This window comes from Meles meles, chromosome 16 (genome assembly GCF_922984935.1).
Source record: "Meles meles chromosome 16, mMelMel3.1 paternal haplotype, whole genome shotgun sequence".
Classification (NCBI taxonomy): domain Eukaryota; kingdom Metazoa; phylum Chordata; class Mammalia; order Carnivora; family Mustelidae; genus Meles; species Meles meles.
Window position 1 is genome coordinate 31,298,320 of NC_060081.1, and position 13,877 is coordinate 31,312,196.

General features: G+C 53.6%; 1 pseudogene; it reads right to left on the reverse strand.

Moving 5' to 3' along the window:
• Window positions 1-3,009: 3,009 nt before the first annotated feature.
• On the reverse strand, window positions 3,010-5,347 carry LOC123927172 (annotated as a pseudogene).
• Between the last annotated feature and the right edge of the window lie 8,530 nt (window positions 5,348-13,877).

Here is a 13,877-nt window from a genome sequence, read left to right on the forward strand (position 1 = left end):
GATGGGGAAACTGAGGTTCAGAAAAGTTAAGTAATTTGCTCAAATTGACATACACAGTTTATAAGGGGATGGAACCAAGATTTAAATCCACGTATGTCTGACTCCACAAACCACAATCCTAACTCCTGAAATTATGCTGTCTTGCTACATAGGAAACATTCACTGATGGCAGATACTATCATTAGCTTTGTATGAGTCTATCCTTTGAATTTTGAATGTTCTCTCTCGTCTATCAGTTTCTACAGGGTTTTTTAGTTTGATAAGGCTATGGGCACATGACTTTCCTTAACTCTTCCTCCAAACCCCCTCAGGCTGCTATTATTGTTACTCCCATTTTCCAAATGGAGTAGTTGGGTGGGCCTCAGAGACTGTGTGCCGAGGGCTTGAAGTCAGCGCGATTGGACCATTTATTTAAAGTGGAGCTGGCACTAGGACTTGAATGCTGGTCTCCTAGCTCCAAAACCCAGCCTTCCTTTAGCATGGTTCCTCTCCCGGTGCCCATCCTTTTCTGAATCTGAGATCTTCATCAACAGAGCGCACGTGAGGTCTTCCGCACTCTGTCTTTGGGGCTTTTACCTAAAGCGCTTGTTTATCCGGGCGCAGACTTAGGTTCGTTGTTTACACGTGCGCCCAGCACGGGGCCTCGTACACAACTGAGGTCAAATGAAAAAGAATGAAAGCTACCGAAGTTAGTGGTCCGTCTTGACTACCGCACACTGCCTACCGAGCAGAGATTCCGCATACAGTAGGCGCTCAGCATGGTGAGATTTCAGTTCCCCCACTTCTCTGGGAACGTTAAGGCTGGCGAGGGAAGGAGGAGGCATGCAACTCCTCACCTGAGGGCTCAGCAGGGTCCTCAGATGCTTCAACTGCCTGAAGAACACCTGTCTCTCTGATGCCACCAGTCAGCGACAACTCCCGTCGTTACCTGGACAACCCGCCACGCAGCCTCAGAGACTGCCGCTGACGCAGATGCTAAGAGAGCCGAACACTCTTCACCAGGTCCCCACCTAGCTTCACCTTGAAGCAAACAGAAGGTGCGCAGGCGCAGTGAGGTCTAGGGCGGGACCCCGAGAGGACTCGAGTCCTCTCTTCAACCAATCCTGTCCTTGCTTGCAAACTCAAGCTCAAGCCACGCCCACAAGCCCTCCACATACTCCAGGTCCTACCTAGGTAATGGCTGTCTTTCTCACACCGTGATTGTGAGTAAAGTGTGGCCGAATACTTCTTTTAATCCTTACAACCCTGGAGGAAGGCAGGGCGGTTGCTTTCACACGTTTTGCAGCGGGCCGGTTTTAACCGAAATAGGCTATATGATTTGCACGGGGTATCACAAGGCTAATCATGATAGCTAACTGAATACTCAGTATGCCTCTGCCAGGTACTGGGCAAAAGGTTGTAGATGCATTATCTCATTTAATCTCAAAGACACCTTTTGAAGGGGATGGCATTATTAGTTCCATTTCACATCCCAGGAGACTCAGGATTAGAGGGGTCACTTAACAAACTAACAGTAAATGATGCAACTGGGATTCAACCCAGAGCTGATGCATTTAAACAGCCTTTATATTCTGAACTTCTAGCTCCCTATATCTATGCCATGCTTCTATACCCCGTGCCACCTCCATCCCAAGAGACGAGGTGTCCAGAGTCCGAGATGTGAATGTTTCCGTGCCAGTGGCCAGTGAGAGGTACTACTTCAGAACTGGGAAGCAGTGGATCAAAGACTGCTGCCCAGATCTGGGTGCTTCTGTGGTTCAAGGCAGAGGGCAAATGAGAACTTGGCTTATCTGATAGGATGAAGTTAAGTCTTGTGATACCTGGGGTTGGAGCTAGGTTAAGTAGAAAGGATAATGACTTCTTGATCTATTTGGATTGGGGTCCCTTTCAGAATTACTGGCCTAAATTCTTGTAACATGCCAGAGAGACTGAGATGCAGAAAAGGAGAGTTCATACACCTCCTCTGGAAAGATCCGAAGTTGAGAAGACCTCTGATTCTCCAGAGAGTATAGCATATGATGTCCAGATTCTGGGTTCTGCAGCCTTTCCCCCATAGTGCTTGCAAACATCAACAGGTATTTCTCTCATTGGCACCATTCCCCACCCTTGGAATTTAGGAAAGAGTAGAGGAAAGCCTCTACTTTCACAGGAAGGAAGTAGCCCCAGAGCCCAAAGTATAAGTCTTTTGACAGGGGAGTTCCAACCCCTCAGTTTTATTTCCATAATCCTCCTCTGGATATAGTGGCAGAGAGTGAATATAAACTCACTTACACTTTACAGTTATTATTGACTTTGACCGAATCAGCAGAGACAGAGGCAGACAGAAACAAAAGGAAGAGTGAGAGCGGGGAAGACTCTAAGTACAGGAGGCACAGGGTAGGAGCACGTGGACTGAAGGATCCATTAGTGGAGCTGCTCTTTGATTTGTCCCAAACACCGCTCAGTCCTTTTCTGGAAATTAACTGAGGTTGATGGAGGAGTCAGAGGAATAAATGGTGAAAAGCTTGGGTGTCAATGTGGGCAGTGAACTTAAAAAGGTTACCAGCCCCTCTCATGCGGTATAACCTTCGTTTCCACGGATGCAGGAGAATTTATATCCCCCCGCCCCTTCTTTTCCTTCTCCGCCCTTCTCACTGAACAAAGCAAAAGGAACTAGGGCTCTAGTTTTCTACACCCATTTCTGTCCTCTCCCCACCCATTCCAGGTTATAGAATCAAAACAAATGCCTTAAAACAATGAGAGTGCTCCTGTGGAGTTGGTGGTGGTGTGAGAGGCTCTTGTGGTCAGGGGAGAGACAGTGGGGAAGTGTCTTCAGCATACTATACAGTGTCCCATACAGTCATCTCCAGTTTGTTTAAGAACGTTTATTGGAAAAATGTCCAAGGGGTGAGGTCACCAGCAGCTGGGGGAGGGGGGCTACCAGGTGAGAGGGGGAGCACCTGAGGCTCCGTGGAAGACATAGGAGTAGTGCAGTGCAGCATCTGCCCCAGACCCAGACAATTCCTTTGAGTTGCTGGGGGAGGTAGAGAACCCCAAGAAACACCCCTCTCTGAGACCCAGAGGCAAGATGTGGGGGCAGCTGGGGATGCCGAGAGACCTGATGCAGGTGCGATGGGGGCCCCATCTGGGACTTAGTGGGATACAGTTGAACAGGTGTCTCTCCCCTTGACCTGGGGGATGGAAGGACATATCCCATCTGATAGCCATTCCCCAGGTCCAGGGGCACAGCCCCTAAGAGACCTACCTTCTGGCCCTGCTCACAGTGGAAAGAGGATGGGTACCAGGCCTGAGATTGTGGGAGTGTCATTACCCTCTAAGAGATTATGGGATCCTTCAGTCTTGGGCAGATCACCAACTGAGGCTCTCCCTGACCCTATCCCCATCCCCAGGTTGTTAGTGCATCTGTTTTCGAGTTCGGTTTCTTCACTCATACATCAATGGTCTTGATGGATGGTGACTTTTTCTGTTTTGAAAAAAATGGCTTGAGTCTCATGTCAGGAAGGTAAGAGCCTCCTTCATCCCAAATATCCATTTCCTTTCTCTTCCTGCCCCTCTTTGGCCTTCTCCCTTTCCCTGACTGCTTCTAGAAGCAAAATCACCCTTCCCTCCGTCACTGGCCCCACATCATATCACCTGTCTCGTCCCCACTGGCCTTCCCTGAGGACTCTGTTCTGGCCCCTTCCCCTTCTCCTTGGGGTTGTTGTTGGAGTCGTTGTCCTTGATGATATCATACTGACAGCAGAAGAGCCCAATTACAGCTGAGACACAACAATACAATCTGCACCTTGATCTTGACCTCCCCACTCACAGCCTTGAAGGGCAGTGAGATACCCACACAGTTTCTAGAAAATCTGAGAAGAAAACCCTTGAATTTCGGGTGCTCATATGCGAGCACCACCCTCTTAGCCTTCCTCTCCTCAAACTTCTGCTCACCCTCAACTAAGCATCTCCCCTGCATTTCCCTCCTTGCCTTTTTTCCTGACAGCCTTCACCACCTCCCACCCTCACTGAGCCCCCACTCCCCCAATCCTTGGTCCCCCGTGCAGCTGCTCACTCACTGGCCCACATGAGCAACACCACCACAATAACCACTTCCCCTGTCTGCGATGGTCGCTGTCCATCCAGACCCTCCACTGTGATGTCACCTGAGAAGAAAGAGATAGACTCCAGGTTATGGGGAGTGGCCACAGAGCTCTTCTATGCAGACCCGTAAGGATGGAGAGTCTGGGGGCAGGGTTGCCCCTGCGAGCCCCTCTCTAGGAAGGTGGACAGGTAGTTAGAGACCAAAAAAGCAGGACCGTTGCGGGCAAGTATTCACACAGACTGTGGCGGCTAGGAACAGACGGTGGGGAAAAGGAAGCTTAAAAGCCCTTCTCCCAAACAATTCATTATCAGCCTGTTTATACCCAGTCCCCTGACAACCTTATTCTTCGTTTCTTGGCAGTATGATGAATTAAGTCATCCTTTTATTCATCTAAGCTAGACTGGCTTGTTTGGGGGGAAGTAAACAAGAGGATAAAGGGCAGGTAAAAAGCCAGAGAATCCAAAGCTTTTGGGAGTGGAGGATAGCTGAGCCTCTCACCTGGTCTTGAGCTGTTGGAGGGTAGCCGGTCAGAACCCTTGAGAGTTCGGAAGTGCACCCGAGGCCCTGGGGGGCTCTCTCCCCAAAGGCCGATGCTCCGAACCTGCATCGTGTAGTCGCTGTCTTCAGCCAGTCCCCAGAGGGCACAGGCCCACGTGGTGGTGTTCACCTCCCGGATCACACGCTGCCCAGGGCCAGTCTGTCGCTGCGGGGAGATGATGGGACAGGAGGGCGGTCTCACACCAGTCCCAGGACTCAAACATCCAAGCACTCCACGGAGTAGGATGACAAGGGCAGCTTGAGCCAGGGGACACCAGCTCCCAGATTCCCCCACCACGGGGAGGGGAGCTTTGGTCCCCACTGGGGGTAACGGAAGGAAGGCTCAGAGTTCCAAGGACACAGGCTGAGGGAGCAGAAGGGTGATTCGTACTTGCTGGGAAATGGAGTAGCCAATGACAATGTTGCCTTCTAGGATGTCCCAGGACACAGTGGCCGAGCTGGCTCTGAGGTGAGTGACTGTCACATTCACAGGAGAAGGAGGCCCGTCTGTTGGGTGCCAGAGTGAATAGGTTAACAGGTCCCATGTACGGACTAGCTCTGCTTGATCCCACTACCCCTTTACTCACCTGCTTGCACAAAGCCCAGGTCCCAACTGACCAGCAGGAGGACCTAAGGGCTTAAATATGCGGAGAGGGGCATCAGCGAAGCCATGGAACCCACCGAGTCTGCTGGGAGGCACTGGGGCATCCACCTGACATCCAGGTGGGGCTCCTGGAGGTGGCCAGAGTTGTTGGGGGCGGGATCCAGGAATGTCCAGAACCCACCGGTGGCAGCAGCTCTCCCGGGCTCCCCACCACCCACAGCAGCCCCGGATCCCCCTACCCCCGGTCTCCCCACGCCTTCCCCGCCCCAGCGTCACCCAGGGTCTGCAGTGCTATGTTCTGCCCTGCCCACACCGACGTCCGCGAGTCCTCGCGGTAGGTCAGGCCTCGGCAGGCTGCTCAGTGCCCAGAGGGCGGCCCATCACCCGGCTCCTTGGTGCTGCCCCTACCCCATCCTGGCGCGGGCCCCGTGCAGCAGGCAGCGCATGACAGAGCTGCGGGCAGAGGGCAGGCGGAGGCCGAGTGGGAGTGGGCCGCGGGGCTGCGGGGTGGGGGGGCCCAGAGCTAGGAGGGGCCGCGTAGTCTGTCCCTGAGTGTGGGGCAGTGCAGGCGCTGCCTGGCTGCTGGCAAGAGTCCTGGTACAGAGGCAGTGCGGCTGTTCCCCGGGCCCTGCAGTGGGATGTGACTGTCCAGGCTAGCTAGCCGCCGCCTTCTGCAGAGCTGCCCCGGCTCAGTCCACCGCAGCCCGACCTGGACGTGCTGGCCAGCCCTGCCCTGCCCCGCCAGGGTTCTCGCTGCACTCATCCCCCTCCTGCCCCGTCCCTATTCTCCCGGGGCTCCTCCAAGGACCCCTCTTACCTCTGATCCCGGCTCCTTCCGAGGAGCCTGCTGCGTGCATAGGGAGAGGAGCAGGTGCAAGGGTCTAGGGCACCTGGGAGGGCCCCTCCCTCCAGGGGTGGAATTAGCCAAGTTGGGAGGAGGAATCCCACTTCCGCTGCGGGAGGGGACAGAGTGGCCAGATAATTGTTCTAAAATCTCCTACTTGTAGACTGTGTCAGCTTTTAAATCTCTTCCCCATTCATAATGTGATACTGATTCTCTTCACTCTCATTCATTCTTTCATTTATTAAACAAATAATTTATTGAGTGTCACCTAGGTGTCTGGGCATGGGAAGAGCTGGAGTACAGCGGTTAAGACAGCAGGCTGGGTTATAGCGGCGGGAGTCTAAAGAGTAGCAACCTATGTTTTTAGCTCTTCTTCCTGCCTGGCGTGGAGAAATTGGTCGTCTAAGTGTCAGGGTTCCCAAAATCCGAGCGTCCAGAACCTCATAGGGCTGTTGGCAGGATCCAGTGAGAGAATGTTGGGGAATGTCGTTATAAATCTTCTGACACTGTGTGAGTGAGGGATTGTCATGAGTTTGCCCCAGTCTGTTAGTTACTTCATTCGTTTAGCAAACATAAATCCTTAAACTATTTCATGAGTTCTGGAGTAACAACCTGGGTGTGAGTCCCCTCTTGTCAACTGTGTGATCTTCAGCAATGACCTAACTTCTCTGAGCCTCTGCTTTACCATCTGCAAAATGAGGGTGTCAGTATGGTCTCCTTCGTGTGAATGTACCCAGTGTGATACCGTATGTGAAAAGTGCATTGTGCAGTGTAAATAAATGTTGGCTAATGTTGTATTTAGGGCAGATACTTTGGTTTCTAATTCTCATTGCAGCATTTATATTTCTGTGGCACTTTTTTCCTGTAATATTCAGTTCAGTGTGTGTCCCCCTGGGGCTCCAAAGCTTCTGTTACCTTCCTTCTGAGTTGAAAGAGTGAAATGGAGCAAGAGGCGCAGGGAGGACTCTGTGTTCTGGACATGTGATCAAGCCATGGCTCAGGTCCTCTGACCTCTGCTGTCCCTGAGGACCCTGATCTCTGGCCTCCTGTTGCATCCTGGTCCCAGAGCACTCTGCTCAGGGATTCTCATTGTCCTGGGACTGGGTATTATTCTGCACTTCTGAGCTCCAGGCCCTCCAGAGAAGAGGTCATTGTGTCCAAAGGTTAAGAGCAATGAACCTCAGGTTTCCCCCTTCATGGGGCAAAGCAGAGGCTGGGACGTCCGCATGCATGCAAAGAGGGACCCCTGGAGCTTCCCTGGGGTGCCCAGAGGGCTGGGGGCCAACTGGTCAGGAAAGGGTGCGGGGAGAGGTACTCAGAGGCGGTGGTGTTCAAAGAGGCCAGGGTACCTGGGTTAATCATCACTGTGGCTCAGATGAGGCCCCACCAGCTGGAAGCAGAGTTAGCATGACAGAAGGGTTTGTGTGGCTGAAGATGCAGGCACGACAGGGTGTCCACAGCGTGCGACCATGCCAGGCACAAAATGGTTTCAACACGTGATTGAGACCCCAGAGCCTGGCAAGTGGGAGGTGAGACCCCCTCCTTCTGCCTTCTCCATGTTGGTCTTCTGCACTGATTCCAAGAATCATTTCTCATCTGGACTTCCCTCCACCCTGGGTTTCTGTTTTCCCTCTCCTCCTTCCCATCTTCCTTCCTGACCTTCCCCTATTAGGCCCAGAGTACCAAGTTCAGGCTAAATCCTTGGATGGTGTGTGTGTATGTGTGTGTGTGTGTGTGTGTGTGTGTCCCCAAACCTTGTGCCTGCTGCCACTCCCACCTCCAGATCAAGAGGCATGAGTGAGGCTTGGTCTTTCTAAGGGTGATACGCAGCTGGCCGACAGGTTGAGGGAAAGATGCTCAATGTCATCGTCAGGGAAATGCACATCAAAACCACAGTGAGATGTCACCTCGCACCAAGCAGAATGGCCACCATCAAGAAGAGAACCCATAGCAAACGCTGGAGAGGATTTGGAAAGAGGGAATGCAGTGCCCTGCGAGTGGGGAGGCACCCTGGTGCAGCCACTATGGAAAACAGTACGGAGGGTCCTCAAAAGTTTAAAAATAGAGATACCCTATGATCTGGCAATCCCACTTCTCGGCATCTGTCCACAAGAATGAAAACAGGAACTCAAAGAGACGTGTGTACTCTCGTGTTTGCCGCAGCCAAGACACAGAAAGAACCCGCGTGTCCCTCGTCCCAGGAATGGGTAAAGGAGATGCGGTCCAACCATGGGATAGACTATGACTCAGCCTCAATAAAGGAAGGACATTCAGACACCTGCTACCACATGCAGAAGCCCTGAGGACACTACGCTCTGTGGGGTAAGCCGGTCACAAAGGGACAGACGCTGCATCCCTCTGCTTATATGATGGACCTAGACCCGGCACATTCACAGGGACAGAAAGTTGAGTGGTGGCTGTCAGGGGCTGGGGGAAGGGAAGGAGGGACTAGTGTTCAATGGGGACATCACACAATTTGGGGAAGACGGAGTGCTGGAGGGGGACGGAGGGGACGGTTGTGTCACTGAATGCTCCTGATGGCGCAGAACTGCAGACATAAAAACGGTTAGGATGTCCTCATATCAGGGAGAGGGGGAGGGGGCTATGGACATTGGGGAGGGGAGGCGAACCATAAGAGACTATGGACTCTGAAAAACAACCTGAGGGTTTTGAAGGGTCAGGGGTGGGAGGTTGGGGGAACAGGTGGTGGGTAATAGGGAGGGCACGTTTTGCATGGAGCACTGGGTGTTGTGCAAAAACAATGAATACTGTTATGCTGAAAAAAATAAATAAAATGGGAAAAAAAATGGTTAGGATGGTAAATTTTATATCATGTATATTTACCATTTCAAAGAATCACTTCAGCTTTTTCTTCATACTTCTTCAGAAAAAGATTTATTTATTTGAGAGAGGGCGTGAGCACGCATGCCCAGGGGCAGAGAGGCAGAATCCTCAAGAAGATGGTGACGTGGGGCTCGATCTCATGACCCATGAGATCAGGACCTAAGTCCCAAACCTAGAATCAGATGCTCGACCGACGGCGCCACCCAGGCACCCCTCTCGGTACTTGCAGTGTGGCTCCCAGAATATTTAAAGGTGCCCGTGGCCAGCACCTACTGGGGCTGGTGAGCTCTGTAGGTCTACCTCCCATCCTTGTGCCCCAGAGACTTGGGCCCAACAGGTCTGGGACGGGGCTGACAAGTCTCCAACATTTCCTGGGGAGATCCCGAGGCCACTGGTCTGGAGACCCTGCTTGAGAACCACTGCCAGGGGCACACGGAGCAGCCCCCACTTCCCGGTGGAAGTCCTGAGACCTCTGGTTGGCAGAGGGCCAGCCTCTACGGTTGTACTGGCAGAACCACCATGAGGGACCCAGGTGGGAATCTCCACCTGAACCGGTCGCTGAAAGACACCTGAGCACCAGGGCGCAGGGGGACATGGGTATCGCCGCTCCCTAGGGAGACCTTCACCAATGGGGTGGGGGGGCCACCTGGGTGCTTGTCCTGATTGACCCGAGGAGCTGTGTTGACTTCAGCGGTAGGACAGCAAGCGGCTTTTTTCTTTCTTTCTTTCTTTCTTTCTTTCTTTCTTTCTTTCTTTCTTTCTTTCTTTCTTCCTTTTTTTTTTTTTTTTAAGATTTTACCTATTTATTTGTCAGAGAGAGAACACAGGCAGGGGGAGCAGCAGGCAGAGGGGGAAGCAGACTCCCCGATGAGCAGAGAGCCCGATGCGGGAATCGATCCCAGGACCCTGAGATTATGACCTGAGCTGAAGGCAGAGGCTTCACCAACTGAGCCACCCAGTGTCCCAGCAAGTGGCTTCTTGACGGGCTTCAGATTCGCCTCCCACCAGGGCACGACTGACAATGGCTGTAACTGGAAGTCCAATTCTGAGAGCGGACGGCACCTTCCACCCCTTTCTCCCATGCTGGCAGGAGACCGTGGTGACGGGCACTGTGAGCATAGCCCCCCAGTTGCGGGGGATGGCACAAGGCTCTTTCCTGAGAGCCTGCTTGCCAGCAGCAGCACGGGCCTCTGCCAAACCCCAAGCTGCCTGGGGATCCACAGGTTCCCCCACCCCTGCTGAGACGGCCCCGCCGAAGCAGCCAGCACGACGAGCTGACCAAGGGCTGGGGGAACGCATGGGCCCCGTCCCAGGTTGCCCACCGCAGCAGCACAGGCCTTCACCCCTGGGTGACAGGTCTGCACCCACCAGGCTGCTGGGCAGTGTTACAGGCTGCAACTGTGTCTTCCCAATTTCCTGTGATGGATTTCTCCCCCTGCCACACAGGATCTCAGAATGCGACTGTGTTTGGAGAGACGGTCTTTAAAAGCAGAATTAAGTTAAAACAAGGTCACAAGTGTGGGCCTCATCCAGTCTGACAGGTGTCTTTACGAGAAGAGACTGGGGCAGAGACACACAGGGGGACCAGCACGTGAGGACTGGGGAGAAGAAGACACCCTCTACAAGCCAAGGAGGGAGGGCTCAGGGAAACCAACCTGTCCGGGCCATGACCTCGGACCTCCAGGCTCCAGACCACAGACATATGTGTGTGTTGCTGATGCTGCCCCGTCTGTGCCCCGTGTCACCCTGGCCCGAGTCCATGCACACAGGAGCTGCTGGGAACGTGAAAGATGTGGCACCAGGAGACACCTTTCACGATGAGTGGGCTCGGTGACAACCCGTGGCAGGCAGTCGCTGGGGCGGGGAGGCAGGCCATCATGACCACCTCGGTGCCTACCAGGTGCCAGGCCGTGATCTCTCATAAGTCCTGTCATTGCGGCAGTGACGGGCGTGATCTGGGCTCCGCCACTGTGCAGGGGTGTCAGGCTCCATTCGATCCCCACCGTGGCACTGGGATCTGCACCTGCCTACAGGTGAGGACACAGACCCAGGTCACTGGCCAGGAGAGCGAGGAGCGGCCATCTCTCTCCCAGTCCAGGTTCTGCCTTGGAGCACAGAGAGCAGGTGTCGCGCTCTCTCCCACTTATGCCCTCGCCCAGGACGACAGCCCATGCTGGCAGCTGGGGGAGGCAGGGGGCACTGCCATGACCTGCAGCTGCTTCCGTCCAGCAGAAGGTGGGGGGGGGTGTGTGAAGGGGGAATGTACAAGGGGGTGCAGGGGAAGGAGGCAGAGGGCTCAGAGGCAAAGGAGGGATGGGGAAGGCACTTGAGAATGGTGGTTTAAAATTATAGCCAACAGAGATGGGCGTCCTGCACAGACATCACGTAGAGACAAACAGCCAGGAGCACAGAAAGGAGAACGGATGAGAAATACACAGCAGGGAGAAAAGCAGTCGACCCGGGGTCTGGCCCGCCCTGCACGCACACCCCTTCCTCTAGAGTCAGGCCCAAGCCTCCCTCTGCCCTGGCCCCGGAGACTTGGCGGGATTGCCTCTGCCCCCAGCCAGGGCGCAGGCCTGGCCACCCAGAACATTCCATCCAGATCGATTAGTTCAAGGGGAAAAGAAGAGATAGATCAAGGCCATGAGATGTAGCCCCACAGCTCTGGCTAAAGCTCCCAGAGAAGAAAAGCCATTTCCCTGGGTTTGCTGATGCTGCGGGCAATGTTGGAGCGGACAAGGCTGGGGGACGGAGCCAGCCAAGTCCGAGGACACAGTCGGAGTACCTGGGCACATCTCTACCATGACCTACCACGGGGGCTCCAGGTATGGGAGCCAGTCAATCCCCTCTGTAGCCCTCCTTTCTTTCTTCTCTTTAAGTCACCTTGAGCTGAGTTAGGAAAACAGGAGGGGCCTCGAATGCTTTGCTAAGGAATCTAGACTTTAGGAGTCCAAGCCAGGGGGGCGCTTGCAAATGTCAAAAACCAGCTCGCTGGGAAGGAGGCTCATCTACAGCATTTGCGAATTTCTATGGTCACTCTCAAGTCCCCGCCTGTCACTAGAGATGTGTGTTGTGCCCATTCCTGACCACACCACTGGGGACAGACTGCACAGTTGTCTCTGGGGAGCAGTCAGGAGCCAGCCCTGGCCATCCTGGGTCAGGCCCGGGGGACCCAGATTTTCCTATCAGCATTCACTGAGACTCCCCTCAGTTTGTCTCAGTGTAGACTAGAGTGAAGACAGAGACATTCACCTACCTAGCAGGACTACGCAATGAACCAGACACGGGGCCGCCCCACGACAGAAAGGGCCGCTGTCTGCAGGCAAGGGCGAATTAGACCAGTGGCCAAAAGGCATCCTTCACCGGCTCTGCTGGGCGGAGTGAAAGGAGAGACCTAGCAAGGCTCGGCCATAGGCAGGCCCCTGTGCTCCGAGGGCTGGGAGACTGCATCCCGTCTTTCTAGATGAGGTGGGAGGCTCGGAGAGGTGAAGAGATGGACCCACGGTCCCGTACTGAGACGTGACCCTGTGCCTGGTCTCCCTGCGCGACCATGCAGAGGAGGGAGTGTGCTGATGGCCTCATCCTGTGGGCGCTGACGCTTCTCTCCAATCCATGCACACCCGCGGGCTGCCTGCTCTGGTCCGCCCACGGTGCGGACCCCTGTCTGTCCCCACACATCCCCCAACATGCACATACTCCCTCCCTTCTGGCACTCAGGGTTCATTTTTATTTTTATTTGTTTGAACTCCAAGCTTGCTCTGCATCAGAGCTCAATGAAATGGGCTGTCAGTGTGGCTGCAGAGCATGCGATGGGCCACGTCTGAGACATGGCTGCGGTGGCATCTCTGAAGCAGGTGACACAGTGTAGCCCAGCTGACGGCGGAGCCTCCATGTTGCAGCTGGGCCGCCTGGCCGCACGGAAACACTGCCTGTCTAAAAACTAGAGTAAAGAAGGCGAGAGGCTGTGCTGGCAGTTATCCAGGCATGGCCTCTGCTGAGGTCTTCACATCTACAAATGCAGCTTTTCCTTGCATGAGGGCGTGACTAATGCAGCTCGAAAATCAGACTCACTACTAGAGCCCAAAGGTGGGGAGGCAGGAGTCTTCATGAGGACATGACATGGCTCCCCGTTTTGATGACAGCACAGGATGGTGAAGAAGAACTTCAGATCCATGAAAGCAGGGACCTCATCGGCTCCATTGGTCACGGAATCCCCAATAACTAAGAAGGAGGGATGGTAAATGGACAGATGGACAGATGGATGAGTAGGTAAATGAAGAGATGGATGTATGAATGCATGGATGGATGGGTGGATGGGGGGAGGAGCAGATAGATGGATGGAAGGGTGGATGCATGGACAAAAGGATGAATGGATAAAACGATGGGTGAGTGGATAGATGGATGGGTGGATGGATGGGTGGGTGGATGGATGGCCAAAAGATATTCTTTTTTTCCCTAATAACTTACAGGAAAGGCATTAAAGTGTCACTGGGCTTTCCTACAACTCCAACTCGTCTGTCTCAGTATAGAGCAAGCTCTGCTGAGATACAGCTGGCTGTTCCCAGGACTTAGATGGTTTAGATCCCCCACTGAGCCCTGAGCTGTGTGCCTTTGAGCAAGTCACTCCCGCTCCCTGAGCTCCCTAGTTCTCATCTGGGAAAGGAGGTGGAGTCACACTCACCATTGGGTCTGATCGAGGATGGTGTGCGGTGCCGTGAGCCCATGAATATTAATGATGATTATCAGTTTTCTGAAATGCTGAGTATTCTTAGCCACTGCATGTTTTATCTCTGGGAGTGGTGACTGATTCCCCTTCAGAGTTTCCAAACTGGGAATATTAAAAACTAAATGACATTTTATGGCCACAGTGAAGCTGGCAGCTGGACCAGTGCCAGATCTCTCTAGAAGGATTCTGGGGACTCGCTTCGCTCATTCGCAGCAGCTTCTACCTGCTCAAGATATGC